This window comes from Adiantum capillus-veneris, chromosome 27 (assembly GCF_014529385.1).
Source record: "Adiantum capillus-veneris isolate H3 chromosome 27, ASM1452938v2, whole genome shotgun sequence".
Classification (NCBI taxonomy): domain Eukaryota; kingdom Viridiplantae; phylum Streptophyta; class Polypodiopsida; order Polypodiales; family Pteridaceae; genus Adiantum; species Adiantum capillus-veneris.
In genome coordinates this window covers 49,879,232-49,895,116 of record NC_140957.1, presented here as the reverse complement: position 1 = coordinate 49,895,116, position 15,885 = coordinate 49,879,232, and the positions used below count along the sequence as shown (strand labels likewise).

General features: G+C 43.5%; 1 pseudogene; it reads right to left on the bottom strand.

Annotated features, from left to right (window-relative positions):
* Positions 1–14,890: 14,890 nt before the first annotated feature.
* LOC147421934 (uncharacterized) lies at positions 14,891–15,482 on the bottom strand (annotated as a pseudogene).
* Between the last annotated feature and the right edge of the window lie 403 nt (positions 15,483–15,885).

Below are 15,885 nucleotides of genomic sequence, written 5' to 3'. Positions count from 1 at the left end.
TAGGCTTTCCTTGGAGGTTGCTAATCCGAACATGCATAAGTTTAAATACTTACCCAGTGGAAAACTTCAACCGTCGGCCATAAGGGATTTCCCAGAAGGATGTAGACCAGGGTTTCTCAACAAACCTGAAGTTACCAAAAAACCAGACCATACCATTGCAGGAAAGAAAAACATTATGAAAAGGACTATGCCAAAGCGGAAAGCAAAAGACCTACCTCCTAACAAATACAAGGAGAGTGAGGGGGTCTAGGGCTGTGGGACAGCGATAACAAGCAGAATGGGTTGTTTGGATACCTGTCTTTCCAACAAGGTTGTCCAAGTTCTAACTGTATGCTTTTTTTGGATGGTGGAAGGTGTAAACATGTTCTTTCTTCATAGGTTCTGGAGCTCGTTCAGTCTCCTACCAGAAACGGATGTACCAAAATAATTTCATTTTATAAAAAATGTCTTGTCTCTTGTCCTTCAATTATAGTTTGTCATGTTTCAGTATATGGTTCTTAAATGAAGGGATTTCAAGTATAAACTCTCTCTCCTTGTTTCCCGCATTGTCCTTGGTCGGACAACCACCATATACTAAACTTGACTTCATTTTTATTACTTATGTGATATATAACAATCTCTTTCAAGGTGGTTGGATAACATCTCTAGCTCGCCTTGGATATTCTGAAGAAAACGACTATGCAATTGGTTTATGAAATTGATTTTCTTTGAACACTGGCCGCAACGTTCTCTCTCTCTCTCTCTCTCTCTCTCTCTCTCTCTCTCTCTCTCTCTCTCTCTCTCTCTCTCTCTCTCTCTCTCTCTCTCTCACTCACTCACTCACTCAGTCACTCTCACGTACATACACATGCAATACAGTTTTGCCAATCGCTTCTCTCTCTCTCTCTCTCTCTCTCTCTCTCTCTCTCTCTCTCTCTCTCTCTCTCTCTCTCTCTCTCTCTCACACACACACACACACACACACACACACACACACACACACACACACACACACATCAACAACCCAGTGTAAAGAGGAGGGTTCATTCCACACACATCCATGGTGCTTAAGCATAAAGCAACCATTGGAATTTTTACCAACCTAGGCATTTTTTTGAAATAGTCTCTTTGAAAAAATTAACAAAAGAGAGTGTATAAGTTTAATCATCAATGGGATATGCTGAGAACCTAAAACCTTAGGTAAATGAGGTAAGCCACGCCATATGGAAAGCACCTCTTGTCACATCCACATGCTTCCACTAAACCACTACTCTTGGCTTACACCCCTGCATGGCGGGCACAGAGGGTGAGTTCTTTCAAAAGGGGCAAACCCCACCAATTCTCCCACGTCGCCCATATCCCCACCACCCCACTCTGCAAAAAAAAATTGACTGCTCCGGCCTACAACTCTTTTCAAATGGATAAGCTACCTATATATGTGAAGGTTGCTGTGTGGGACGCTGAGAGCTTGAGCTTGCAAGACTTCTTGATAGGACCTTACTTCACCAATCAACTTAACATGGAAGCTCCTACTCAGGTCCGGGCGGGCATCACAGAATGCTTCTTCTTTCTTTCTTTCATTTTTCTTTTTGCTATGGTGGACATCGATAACAAGTGTCCTTCATTAATGACACCTGCCTTCCACTACTGACTCCTCTCTTTTGTTGTTGGTTGTGATGGTGGCAGGTAACATTTGAAGGACTTGCCATATCTTACATGCAAATGGAATATTGAGGATGGTTTTTCTTTGATTGTACTTTGCCAACATTTTCACATGATAAATTGGGATTTTTCTTGGCATTCTCTGGCTATTAGTAGATGATTGTCATCTTTGTGCTCTGATTATTGAATTCCTCCTACACACACTCATGGTCTTGACAGCCATCCAAGCTGATCATGATCCTTTGTTTAAATCTTAGAGCTTATTTAAACTCTAATTCTCACATTTTGCAGGATGTTTCCAACTCTTGGCATGATGAGATTTTTAGATTGGGCTACTCTGAGCGCTTACCGGCTGTTGCAGCTTTCATTCATGGCCTCCTTCTATGTATCAAGGACCCTCTCTTCCACACCACTATCATTGAGCATGACCTAGCATGTCTCACCACCGGTACTGGTTTTGAGCATATGCTCCTCTCTGTTTTGGATGTGCCCGCATGGCTATGTATTTATGCATTAGCCAAGGAAAACCCGGCACAAGCTATTGAAAAGCTCATAGAAATCGGCGCCATTATTCCCAACATCCTTATGGAGGATACAAGAGAGAGAAGAGAATGGTGGGAAGGCTCCCCCTCTATAATGAGAAGGTTTATGGAAATGCATGGGAAAAATCTCAAAAATGATCCTCTGATAAGACAAAAGAAGCGTGGCATGCTGCAAGGAGCTCCCATGTTCCCTGTCTCACCACCTTCTAACCCCATGAGCAATCTTATTCCTGAGGAGCTGGATGACGAGGAACAAGCTGCTGTCAAGGAGGAGTTTACAGTCGCTGGTGGAGTCTTGGACAAAGCCTCAAAGCCTATGGAAGCATATACAGACCCCTTTATCCCTCACCGTCCGCTAGAACCCATGTTGCATGACACACATCAGAAGGTTTGGGGCTTTGGCAATTATGCCCTAGTTGCCCCAATCAATGAAAAATTTCTGCTCACCCTTCTCAATGAGAGAGATAAAGAGGCAACTAAAATGGGCTTACAACAAATCCTCTTAACCAACTCCTCAAACATCATTAAGCCCTATCTCATTGGATGCCCTTTTACTATGGCATAATTTGAGACACAAAGGTGCTCCACCAACCTTGGATGTGTCTTGGGAGTAAAAGGTGTTATCTCTCTAACCGGCAAAGATCCTAGCTATACTACACAGCTATGGAACATTCACCGCCCCTTCATCAAATGTGGCTGTGACTTCAATGGAGAAGGGGATCCTTGCAGAGACGGTAACGTCCTATGGTTTGATCATGCTCTATGGCTAATCATGTTCAAAGTTGCTTCCTTTTTCCCGGCCGACTCTTTGAAGAAGTCCACCCTGAAGTTCCTAAAATGGGTTGCTACAAAAGGTCAAGAGGGTATCAAAGCATTCCTCATCACCACATGTATAGGGAGAGGCTCAAAGTATATATTAAGCAGGATGCTCTGTTGTAGCAAGCCCAACTTGATGCTCAGAACAATGAAATGGAAACCAAACCTTTCTTCAAAAGGCTGTCTTGCCCACCAAAGAATATAACTCTGACTCTAGACATGGCAAAAGAGGAAGAGTGGACCAGGGAAGATGCAGACACAGGAAGGGCATGAACCCCCGCTTTTTAACCCAACCACCTAACACCCCTCCCTGGACCCCAGTTTTTTCACCATCTGAGTCCTCTACTAGTTATTCTATTGTCAGCCGATCTACAGTACATACCCCCAGTCCATCACCTATTACTACCCCTTGTTTTACCCCCACACCCACCTCTACTTCACGTGCTCGATATGCGGTTACCCCTGGATGTGCTCCCAGTGCTAAAAGTCTGCCGTATTTTTTATCTAATTGCAGGATGTTTGCAAGGATGAAGTTGGAAGGTTTTGTCTGAATCCTCCGGCCCCTACCAAAAATCGTTTCTTCATACATATTACCTTCAGGAATGCTCTCATGGATATCAGGTCTATCCATGCCTTCTATAGCCTTTTTTTGTATGGATTGAATATTCCAACTAATGAGCTATGGGACAATCTCTGTTTTGCTTGGTCATTCATGGACCCTATCAAGTTACAATTATGCAATGCTAAGGAAGTCATTTCCAAAACTATAATTCCAAATTGTCAGTGCAATGAGTCTACACCTGGGTATTGTAATAGTCTTAAACATGTGCTATTTTTTTATCTTAATTACATTGACAATCAGAGTATGAGAAACATTCTCATAAAGGGACTTAATTATATTCCGTCCCAGCCTTTGTGCAAACACATTGCCATAAGCGAACTCTGGTTATGCCTTTCCAGTGTGCTACAAAATAACATTTTAGTCTTACCTCCCCTACTTCAGGAGGATAGAGTTAAACAACTCTTTTGGGCTTTTTGTGAAACCATGCTTCCATTTAAAAACTCAACCAAGTTAATTGCCCCTATGGATCAGCATATCAAGGCTCTAAAAAGCAAGTATTTTATTACCTGCTTAGACAAGGTTGCCAATAACCCTGTCTTTATATGCCCAACCTTTATGACTCAAGAAGCTAAAAAGAGGCTCTTTGAAGCCAACTTTCTACCCATTACTATTCCCCAGTCTTACATTTTGAAAACAATTAATGATTACCTCACCAAACTTCACCTCAAAAACCTTTACCCTCTACCTTACCTAACAGCCATTTATAAGGCTCACAAAAATGCCTTTAGATGGATCACTTGTGGGTCTAATTGCTGTTTCTCAAAGGTATCTTTACTCTTAGCTTGCATCCTCAAAACATGTATCCCCTGCTTAAAACATAGGGCACACTTACTCAACCAAAAAGCCTTATTATGTTCAAATATCCGACTCCAATCTTGGTGGGTTGTGGATTCCCTATACGAAGTTATTCTCAATCTACCAAACAAAGTAACCTCGTTGTTCTCAGCTGATATCAAGAAATGTTATGAGAATATACCTCATCAGGGAAGTATTGGCATAATCTCCATCATCAACTCACTCATCAGCTATTTCTTTGATCAACAAGCCCCTTTTATCTCATTTAAGAACTTCCCCAAGCAGTGTACAAATGGAAACTGGTCACAACAGCCTTATAAAAACCAACTATCCTTTGACAAGAGACAAGCACTACAAGAGGTTGTGTGCTCTTGTGACGCTGTTAGCGATGGAAATACACTGCGTTTTTATAACCCCCGGCGTCGCTAAAACCATCGCTAATAGCATCGCTACGAGAGCGTCGCTATATGCGACGCTAAAGGCGTCGCTATATGTGTTGCTATATAGAGACGCTCATAGCGACGGTTATAGCTACGTTTACACAGAAGTCTATAGCGACGCTTATAGCGATGCTCCAGAGCCATAAATAGCGATGGTTATAGCGACGCCCGAGAGAAATTTTTTTTGGTGACAGGGCATTGAATGCCCTGCCACCCATCAACCATATTGTACTTGATTCATTTTTTAAAAAAAGTGCAAGGGTAGATAATAGACCCAAAATAGTCACCCACAAGACGCATTGTTTGCAAAATTGACAAGCGTAAAATTGACAATTGTACACATCATAGGCAAAATGAATTGATTGGCAAATGTAATAATGACAATTGTACAACATCATAGGCATAAAGAATTGATTGGCAAAATGAACTGCGGTGACAAATGTAACAATATACATGGTTCAAAAAGACGTATAAAATCCGTCTCATGATACATAAGCTATGAGAAACCCTAAACTAATGCTATCTAGCTACGGCTAAACTGACGTCGTCTAGTCAGACGTCTCATCGCGTCCAAGCGGCGTATCTATCGGATTCTGCAAAAAAAGACAATAAGACAGCTTTCAGTAAGTATAAACATATAACGACATTTATAAAACAATACAAAAAATAGAAAAGAGTAAACCCTAATACTAACCATGCCGCCGCGAGAACTGAGAATGTCCATCAGGGCGTTTAAGCCCTTCCTGCCTGCGTACTCGCGCTCGTACGGTGTGGGATCACGTCCTGTCATCGACCACTGTCAAAACATACAAAGATTTCATTATGTTAGAATTAAAAAACTCATAAACCCTAAACTATCGAACATAAAGAGCAATGCGAAAACACTTACAAAATCGGCCTCAAATGATGCCCATCCACCGCTCCCCAAGTGGTGCGAGCTCCCTGCCTCTACTTGCGCTCTGGCTGCATCCTTTTGTTGCTTCCACTTGTCGGGATTCTCGCGCGCTGCTTTCTTCGCATTCTTCCAATCTTCTTTGGCCAGCCAATCTGGCTTGTTCCACCCATGCTTGATTGCTTTTTGCACTTCGGAACGCTTGTGTTTGCAGTATTCGCGTATTTGAATCTTCATCAGGTCTTCATTGAAGCGCTGATCCCGTGTTGGAACGGGAAACTCATCATGAAGTATGCTGATGACTCTGGCTTTTAAATCACTTGGTACTTCACTCCATTTGTTTAGTATGTAGTGTCTAAACAACTGAGAGCAAAGACCACGCATGCGCGAGATCACCTTCTTGCCGTCATCATCCATGATGATGCCGTCGCTGAAGTCGACGGAGTAAGGCAAGCCCTCTGGCCGGTGACACGTGAACCTGGGTGTCCCGGCAGGGGTCTCTAGCGGCGTGTCGATGGGGGTACGGACGTTAGGTGTCCCCACCGGCGTCTGGGCCCCGAAGCGAGGAGTGTCGAGTGAGGTGGCTCCTGGCGGAGTAGGTAGAGGTGTGTAGCTGCTAGGAACAGTCAGCCGCGCAAAACCTGGCGTAGATGGCGATGCTGTGGCTGGTGTGGGGGCGGGCAAAGAAGGGGAGGGTAAAGAGTCTCGTCGAACACGAGGCGGTGTGGAGGCATCGGCGGCGGAATCCCCACAACAACCGCCACCGCCCCCACTAGAGCGCCGGTGTCTAGACGAGTGTGAAGATCGTCTTGTCGACACCGAAGCTTCGGAGCGCGCCGAATGCTCCGAAAGAGAGGGAGATGCGGATGGAGTAGGAACGCGCGATGATGCGCCAGAGCGATGACGCTCCACGTACCACTGTCTCTGCTGCGGTGACAAAGAAGAAAGAAACTCCTCATCATCCATACCTGCATTAAACACACGAATATTTAAACTTAATATTGAATGAATAGAGTAGACAATGACGCAAAGATCATTAAATACAATGACGTAATGACGCATATAAATACAATGACGCAATGAATTGAGTGATAGAAGAGGCAAGTCGAAAACTCGGAATTTTCAATCAAAAGATGTGAGCGCGAGTAGAAAAGAGCGTTATACACCATGGAAGGTACTTAGAGAGCCAGAGCTTTTACAACACGGAGCAAAATTGTTCAAATACAATATTTGTGGCTTTAAGAGATCTCTCTCTCATCCTCGCATAACTCAGCATAACTTCCTATATCTATATAGAGCTCTCCGTTTAAACACATATCCTCTGTTTCATTTTGTAGCTCCTCTACATGCACCCCATATAGAGTAGTAGCATCTTGATGCTCGTCTGGCACCACCGTAGCGGCTTCTGATTGAGCATCTTCTCTGATCTCCTCCATTGATGCCGTTGTGATTGGCACATGGTAGCCTTCATACGTCCTTGCACTACGAGGGGCTACCTCTATGACGTACCACCAGTTTGATGTAGACTTTGTAGGATGAAATATTACCTGCCAGAGCCACATAACTTACATGAGAGCTTTCAAGCACATAACTTGTAAAAGGGGGATGTTAACTATTTACATACTTACTTGTTCACAATGCTCGGGTAGTATGAAAGTGTCTCTTAGGTCAGTCCATTTCTTAGTAGAATCCACCTCAAGAAAACCAGACTCTCCTCTACGCACAGTAGCGTTGCGACCCTCCATGATTATCTTGAACCATTGCACGTCGAACAAGTCGACAAAAAATCCTCTGTAATCGATCCTCAAAATCTCTTGTAGCGTGCCGAAGTAAGTGAGTTCCGCCACCACAGGATCTGCATCAGAGGAACGTCGTCGACTAGACTGTTCAAATTTTGCCATGATTCCACAATCTTGAGTAAAACGCTTTTTGTCGATCCGTTCCACCCTAAAATGTCGACCTTTACACCATGCTGCTGTGTATGACTTATACTACAACGAACAAAGATTATGAGTGGCCGTTCAAACGTTTAGAAATAAAGTCACTAGCTAGTCGTACATTGCAAACTTACCTTGGTCGCGCAACCCCGAGAGTACTCCCACTCTTCCTCAGTCACTTCGTCACCGCATTGTTGTGCGCTTTTCAATTGGTTGTGCAACCATCTTAAGCTCATGAATGTTGGTAGGCTCTCCAGACCCATCGGATAGTGCATCGGTGGTCGTCTTCCCCGTCTCCACTCGATTCGTGCCCTTTGTCGCTCTTGCTTTGCATCCTCATATTGTGAAATCCACTTTTGCATCACTAGATTGTGAAGCATGCAAAATCGGTTGATTTTAGCCTCTAGATCTTCCGTCATCTTCTTCTCAACACCGAGATTGCACATGACAATCCCAGATATGTGCTCATCATCTATGGTTCTCCATAGCATGTCCCGGGCTTTATCAAATCCATCTAGCCACTCTCCAATGTACACTAGGGACTCTGATACCAACCAACCTTCTGCCATGCTACCCTTCGGACGTGCCTTTTGACGCACATATCCCTTAAGCATTTTCATGAAACGTTCTAAGAAGAACATCCATCTGGAATGAACTGTGCCATCTATTTCCACCTCATCAACTATGTGAACAAGAAGATGCACCTGAATGGTTAGCATGGTAGTAGGAAAATGTTTCTCAAACATGCACACAAGCTCCGCAGCATTTAGTTTGGCGAATGGTATGGAGTCTACGTTGATCTCCTTTTGTGAGATCCATTGCACCAGCTTTGCAAGTTTGTAGATTGTGTTACGGATGTCGAGAGACAAACATCCCTCAATGGCAACCGGTAAAATAAACTGTAAAGTATGTGCAGCAATGATATTAAAGTCCACATTTTATGCAATGATATTAAAGTCCACTATGAACGTACCTGATACATTTTATGCCAATCGTGTGACTTCAAACCGGTAAGCTTTCCTTCTTTAGTAAAACACGTTCGGAGCGAGTGCATTACGCCAGTGGGGGTCCGCAAAGATCGAATGGTCTCTTTTACTTTGCGTTCTTGGGCTCCTGTGAAAATCCATGGTGCTTTAGGGAGTTTTATCGATCCATCAGACGCTGTTTGCGGCCAATATTGCTCCATACGATCCACATTTCTAAGGTCAACTCTGGCTCCCAAAGTATCTTTCTTGCCGGTCAGATGGTCCCATAGTAGATTACCCACATTCTTGAATATGTGCATTGGATCGTGCAAGTGATTGATCATGAGTCGGGGCCAGTATGGTAACTCGTACCATAGAGATAGTCTCTTCATCCCTGGAGGCAATCCGTCATCACACATCTCCTTCTGCTCTAACCATGCTTGTGCAGACATCCTTGGTGGCTCTCTTCCCAAAAAGCCGTCTTGTAACACATGATTCTCTGGAAGATACGCTTGATGACCTTCGTAGATTTGCTTCTTGAGTGAGGGCGCCCTACGTGCATTCAGTCTAGGTCCACATGTGACACATGCTCTGTATCCGCTTGTTTGAAGCCCTGCATGTATACACATGATAATAGATCAACTATGGGAAAAAACAAGATTTACAGTGTCTGAGTGAGGAGTGTCAATAGATCACCTGAGCATTCTGTTAGCCCGGGATAGTCATGCATGGTCCACATTAGAATGCCTCTGATCAAAGCATTCCGTCGTCCTGTGTGTCGGCTCATATCCACCACCTCTATGCCAATCCACAATTGTTGTAGCTCTTCCAATAGTGGACGAAGATACAAATCCATATTCCCCACTTTATATCGCCCTGGCACAATCAAGCTTAGCCATAGGTGCCCCTTCTTCGTAGTCAACCACGGGGGAATGTTGTAGTTGACGATGACAACGGGCCATACACTGTAAGATGTTGATCTTTGACCAAATGGATTTACGCCATCCATAGCCAGGCCTAAGCGCAAATTTCGAGCTTCCCTGGCAAAATCCAACCATGTTCCATCTATATGTTTCCACGCTGTGCAATCTGCAGGAATTCGTAGCACACCATCCGAAGATTTATTCTCCTCATGCCATGATGTTAGGGCAGCCATGGACTTACATTCGAAGAAATGCTTGATGCGAGGAAGCAGAGAAAAATGTCGCAAAACCTTTTGTGGAATTTTTGTCCCGTGGAGATCTACTCGATATCTTTCAGAATCACATTTCGGACACTTCTCCATGTCTATGTATTCCCCTCTGAAAAGAATGCAGTCATTAGGACAAGCGTGGATAGAATTGTAATCCATCCCCAAGTTTCGCAAAATCTTTCTTGCTTCATCTCGAGAATCTGGCATCACATTGTCAGCTGGTAGTACGTGCTCTTTAAGCAATCTACACAACATAAAAATACGATACAGTCGTGTAAAAATCTATCAGATCATTATACATTTAGAGTTTTATTAAAGTAAACTAATTGTAATAGATCACCTGAAAAGCGCTGTGACGCTAGTGTCACTCTATCCAAACTTTGCCTGCATGTTGAGAAGAACCAGGAGTGCTTTCAATCTAGACATACATGCTCCATTATACAATGGCGTATCGGCTTCACTTTTCATATCATCATAGATAAGCCTTTCTGAATCCATGATCGTCTCGATCATTTCATCAATCTCGGGCTCAAACATTGCCTAGTTGGGAATGTGCTCTGCATGATCATCCCCCGAGCTGTCAGAGGCTACATCTTGTGGCCTCACATATACTGCTTGACCAAAGCGCCTACGAACACGTCTATTGGGTTGCAAGATTGCTGCTTGTTGGCTAGCGTCAGAGTCCGACGAGTTATAATTGGCAACAACTCGATCTATAATAGATGGATCGAACTCGCCAAATTCGCGAACGTGCTGCAAAGAAACACGTCTTGTCCGTCGCACAGCATGCTTGGATTGATTACAAGGACATAAGACCCTCGTTGAGAGATAGGTGTTTCGGTTGGAGGGTCCCACATCCTCGTCACTACTCATAATGAGGATAAAAATCTTATAACCTGGACAACAAATTTAATATTCTATTGGCATTCTTCGTCTTATCTCTCTCTCTCTCTCTCTCTCTCTCTCTCTCTCTCTCTCTCTCTCTCTCTCTCTCTCTCTCTCTCTCTCTACCTCACATTCTCTAGTCATGTCCAATCCCTGCACACCTCGGTCTAGAGGTGCACGGAGATCAAAACCACCGGGTTATAATCTCGTCTTTATTGGTCAATACCTATATTTGTGGGTACAAGAAATCTACAGACCCACGTCTACATGATACTGCATGTAGTGGAAAAAACCCCTTTGCTTCTTCTCTAGCTGTAGCACTTCACAGCATCTTAACATCTTTTCACAGTAGATCTTTCCACTGTTCGTCTAACTCTAAATCCTAAACCGTAAGTAATTCTTGCGTGGACTCGATCTAACGTAAATAAGCGTAAATCTAAATAAACATAAATCTAACTAAAAATAAACCTAAATCTAATTTAACGTAAGTCTACATCTAACCTAATCTTTAACGTCTTTTGGGATAGTTTCCTACGACGTTAAAACTCTCTTCTTCTTGTGTGTGTGTGTGTGTGTGTGTGTGTGTGTGTGTGTGTGGTAAACCTAAATAAACCTAAGTCTAATCTAATATAACATAAATCTAAATCTAATGTAAATTATGTTATATTAAAAACAAAGAACTAAACTAACAGGGATTATAAGAACCTTAAAACTGATTTAACGCATAATTTTTCACATAACTCGGCAAGAGTTGGCATTCTCATCACTAAAGATGTGAGAGTTAACTTTCGGCGGTGACGCTGCCTCATCTCCATCCACATCTGACGACAGCAATTGGCCCTTTGGACCGTTCTTGCTCTTGTTACTAACTTTGAAGTTGCTGTTGAATGACTAGAGGTTGTCTAGATGGTCATTGTCGGGGATGTAGTGACTCTTGCCGCCCTAAAGATCCACCTTCTTCCCTATCTTTTGAAGACATTTCACCAGTACTTTTGGATCGACGGAGCCCACCATGAGTGAAGGCAGCAATACCCTATATTCCATTGAGGGCTTTCTTCACTCGCTTCATGTAGGCATCGCAGTCTATGGAGACCTAAATCTAATCTAATATAACGTAAATCTAAATCTAGCGTAAATAAACGTAAATCTAACTAAAAATAAACCTAAATCTAATCTAATTTAACTTAAATAAACCTAAATCTAATTTAACATAAGTCTACATCTAACCTAATCTTTAACGTCTTTTAGGATAGTTTCCTACGACGTTATAACTCTCTTCTTCTTGTGTGTGTGCGCGTGTGTGGATGTGTGTGCCAATAAAAAGAGATAAATGGTATAACCTTTCTATCACCCATGCCAAGTATGATAGATTGGTTATGCCATTTCCTCTTGAATAATAGGTCTTGAGTTCAACTCCTCGTCAACTAGATCTTTAGGTCTTTTAATTTTAATTAGTTTCCTACGACGTTAAATTAGTTTCTCTCTCTTTCTCTCTCAATGTGTGTGCGTTCTTTTGTTTATGCATGTTTTCTCTCTCTTTTCCTCTCTCAATGTGTGCGTTTTTTGTTTATGCATGTTCTCTCTCTCTTTTCCTCTCTCAATGTGTGCGTTTTTTGTTTATGCATGCTCTCTCTCTCTTTTCCTCTCTCAATGTGTGTGTGCATTCTTTGTTTATGTATGTGTGTGTGCGTTTTTGTTTATGTTTGTACTCTTTCTCTCTCTCTCTCTCTCTCTCTCTCTCTCTCTCTCAAAAACACTATGTGTGTGTGTGTGTGTGTGTGTGTGAGAGAGAGAGAGAGAGAGAGAGGGAGAGAGAAAGAGGGGAAGGGAACATGAGAGTGAGGAGAGGGAAGGAGCATACCTGGCTCTCCTTCCTCTCCTCGTGTGTGTGTGTGTGTGTGTGTGTGTGTGTGTGGAGAAGAAAGAGAGAGGGAGAGCGTTACCTGCTCCTTGCTTGAGAGCGCCGAAAAACTCAGATCTGAGATCTGAGTTTTTGGGCGCTCTCTGTTATTTTTTTAAAAATTCCCGGCGTCGCTATGAGCGTCGCAAATTTACAAGTAAATTTGCGACGCTCATAGCGACGCCGGGAATTTTTTTTTTTGAGCGTCGCTGTGTGAGCGTCGCTAGTATGAATAGCCTCTTGTAGTGAAGTCCTTGGCTAAACTCCTGGCTTATTAGTAATATGTATGTACAATGTAATGGATAGGTCTACATGCAGATTAATGGCATCCCCATGGGACTTGCTTGCTTTCCAATTTGGTGTAATCTCTACCTCCATGCATTGGAATATAATTACATACACTCAACCCTCCAAGATCCTCTTCATCGACACCACCTCCTTCAATTCAAAACTCCATTCAGATTCTTTGATGATATCTTTTGGGTCAATAATGATCATCCTAGGTATTTTACTATTACCAACCCAATTTACCCTCCCTGCCTCTCCATTGATGACAACAACACCATTTTTAAAGATGGTACAGGAGTTAGCACAACCTTCCTCAGCATGCAACTTGAAGTACATCATGGGAAACTCCACCGGTCCAGGATTGACAAGAGTAAGGTGGTCCGTGCTCGTGTTCGAAAGTTCATTCATAGAGGTAGCAACATGCCCTCAAATTGGTCTCATAAGGTCATTTTATCCCAAATCAAGCCCATTATCTTCTGTAACCACTCTATAGAACAAGCCTGCTTTGATATTAAAGCCCTTGTCCAAGCCTTTTGTACCAATGGCTTTGAGAGAATTAGATTATGGAGAATCATCTATAAATATCTGGAAGACACAGAAAACCTTCAATCATGTGCAAACTTCAAGACAGTCCACTCTTGCCTCAGGAGGTGGGCACTAGGTCCCTAATGGGGGCCTAGTGCCCCCATTAGTGGGCTCTCCTACAAACATCAACAACCTAGTGTAAAGAGGAGGGTTCATTCCACACACATCCATGGTGCTTAAGCATAAAGCAACCATTGGAATTTTTACCAACCTTGGCATTTTTTTGAAATAGTCTCTTTGAAAAAATTAACAAAAGGGAGTGTATAAGTTTAATCATCAATGGGATACATTGAGAACCTAAAACCTTAGGTAAATGATGTAAGCCACACCATATGGAAAGCACATCTTGTCACATCCACATGCTTCCACTAAACCACTACTCTTGGCTTACACCCCTACATGGCGGGCACAAAGGGTGAGTTCTTTCAAAAGGGGCAAACCCCACCAATTCTCCCACGTCACCCATATCCCCACCACCCCACTCTCCAAAAAAAACTGACTGCTCCCACCTACAACTCTTTTCAAATGGATAAGCTACCTATATATGTGAAGGTTGCTGTGTGGGACGCTGAGAGCTTGAGCTTGCAAGCCTTACTTCACCAATCAACTTAAGATGGAATCTCCTACTCAGGTCCGGGTGGGCATCACAGAATGCTTCTTCTTTCTTTCTTTCATTTTGCTTTTAGCTATGGTGGACATCGATAACAAGTGTCCTTCATTAATGACACCTGCCTTCCACTACTAAATCCTCTCTTTTGTTGTTGGCTGTGATGGTGGCAGGTAACATTTGAAGGACTTGCCATATCTTACATGCAAATGGAATATTGAGGATGGTTTTTCTTTTATTGTACTTTGCCCACATTTTCACATGATAAATTGGGATTTTTCTTGGCATTCTCTGGCTATTAGTAGATGATTGTCATCTTTGTGCTCCATTATTGAATTCCTCCTACACACACACACACACAGTGTGAATGGACATCAGCTCCTGAAGCATGCACAAACACACACTGTCTGCATGGATAGCATGCAAAATTGTTGCAATGTTGCAGCAAGACCTCTCTCTCTCTCTCTCTCTCTCTCTCTCTCTCTCTCTCTCTCTCTCTCTCTCTCTCTCTCTCTCTCTCCGATTTGAAATGTTACATCCATATCTATACTGCTTCAAGGCACGCATGGGTGGAATATCAATAGCAATCCAATACAATGAATCCAAAGAAGGAATTCAAAGTACGCTTGCATCCATAGACCATGTCTAAATCCAGGGTTTTTCCATAAAGGTTTCCTAATTTACAAGGTTTCACAGCTTCACTATGAGTCGGACAAAACATCCTCACTTCCCAATTTTGCAAAATAGAGAAGCCCTATACAAAACTGGCCATGGAAAGAACCTTTACAGCTTTACAGGAGCCACCCAAAAACACAACACGAGGAGACTCGATGAGAAGACTTAATGAAGCTGTCTCTTACGAGGCCGGGGGCATTCATGCGCAAAATACCTTGATTTGCCGCAAGAGTAGCATGAACCTCCACTGCCACGACCACCTCCATAACCACCACCGCCTCCTCCATAACCACCACTAAGGCAGCCTCCACCACCTGAATGACCCCCGCCAAAGCTTCGTCCACCCCCTTACTCGATGGACACTAGCGTGCAAAATGCCCTTCTCCAGAATTGTAGCAGCTTCCTCCACCCCTGCCTCCATAACCACCTCCACCTCCATAGCTCCCACCATCACCACCACTACTGCGATAACCACCACCTCCTCCTCCATATCCACCACCAGCAGATGGGCACTCCCGAGCAAAATGACATGCCTCACCGCAGTTGCAACATCCACATCTGCCTCCACCGCCACTTCCATAACCACCACCACCACCACCACCTTTGCAACTACCACCCCCACCCCCATACCCACCCCCTCCATATGCGCCATGCCTACCCCTTCCCCTTCCACCACCATAATCACCTCCGCCTCCATATCCATCACCTTCTCCCGATCCTTGTAGAGCCTTTCCATTCGGGCCTGTCATTTGAACTGCACGCGTCCACCCATCGTCTCCCTCCCTGGATGTGGAACTCAACTTCCTCTCTCTCTCTCTCTCTCTACAATTTCACACACACACACACACACACACACACACACACACACACACACACACACACACACACACACACACACACACACACTGTAGTGTGCGAACATGGACACTGGACAACACTACGTCCCCTTGTTGAAGAGAGAGAGAGAGAGAGAGAGAGAGAGAGAGTCCGGTAGCTATTCCCCGTGGACTGTGGCTATAAAGGTAGCCCCCTCTCTATAAGATTCAAGTCCTACCCCGTATTGTACAGAATTTGAAGTCTTTATAAGCATAGCCGGGAGGCCT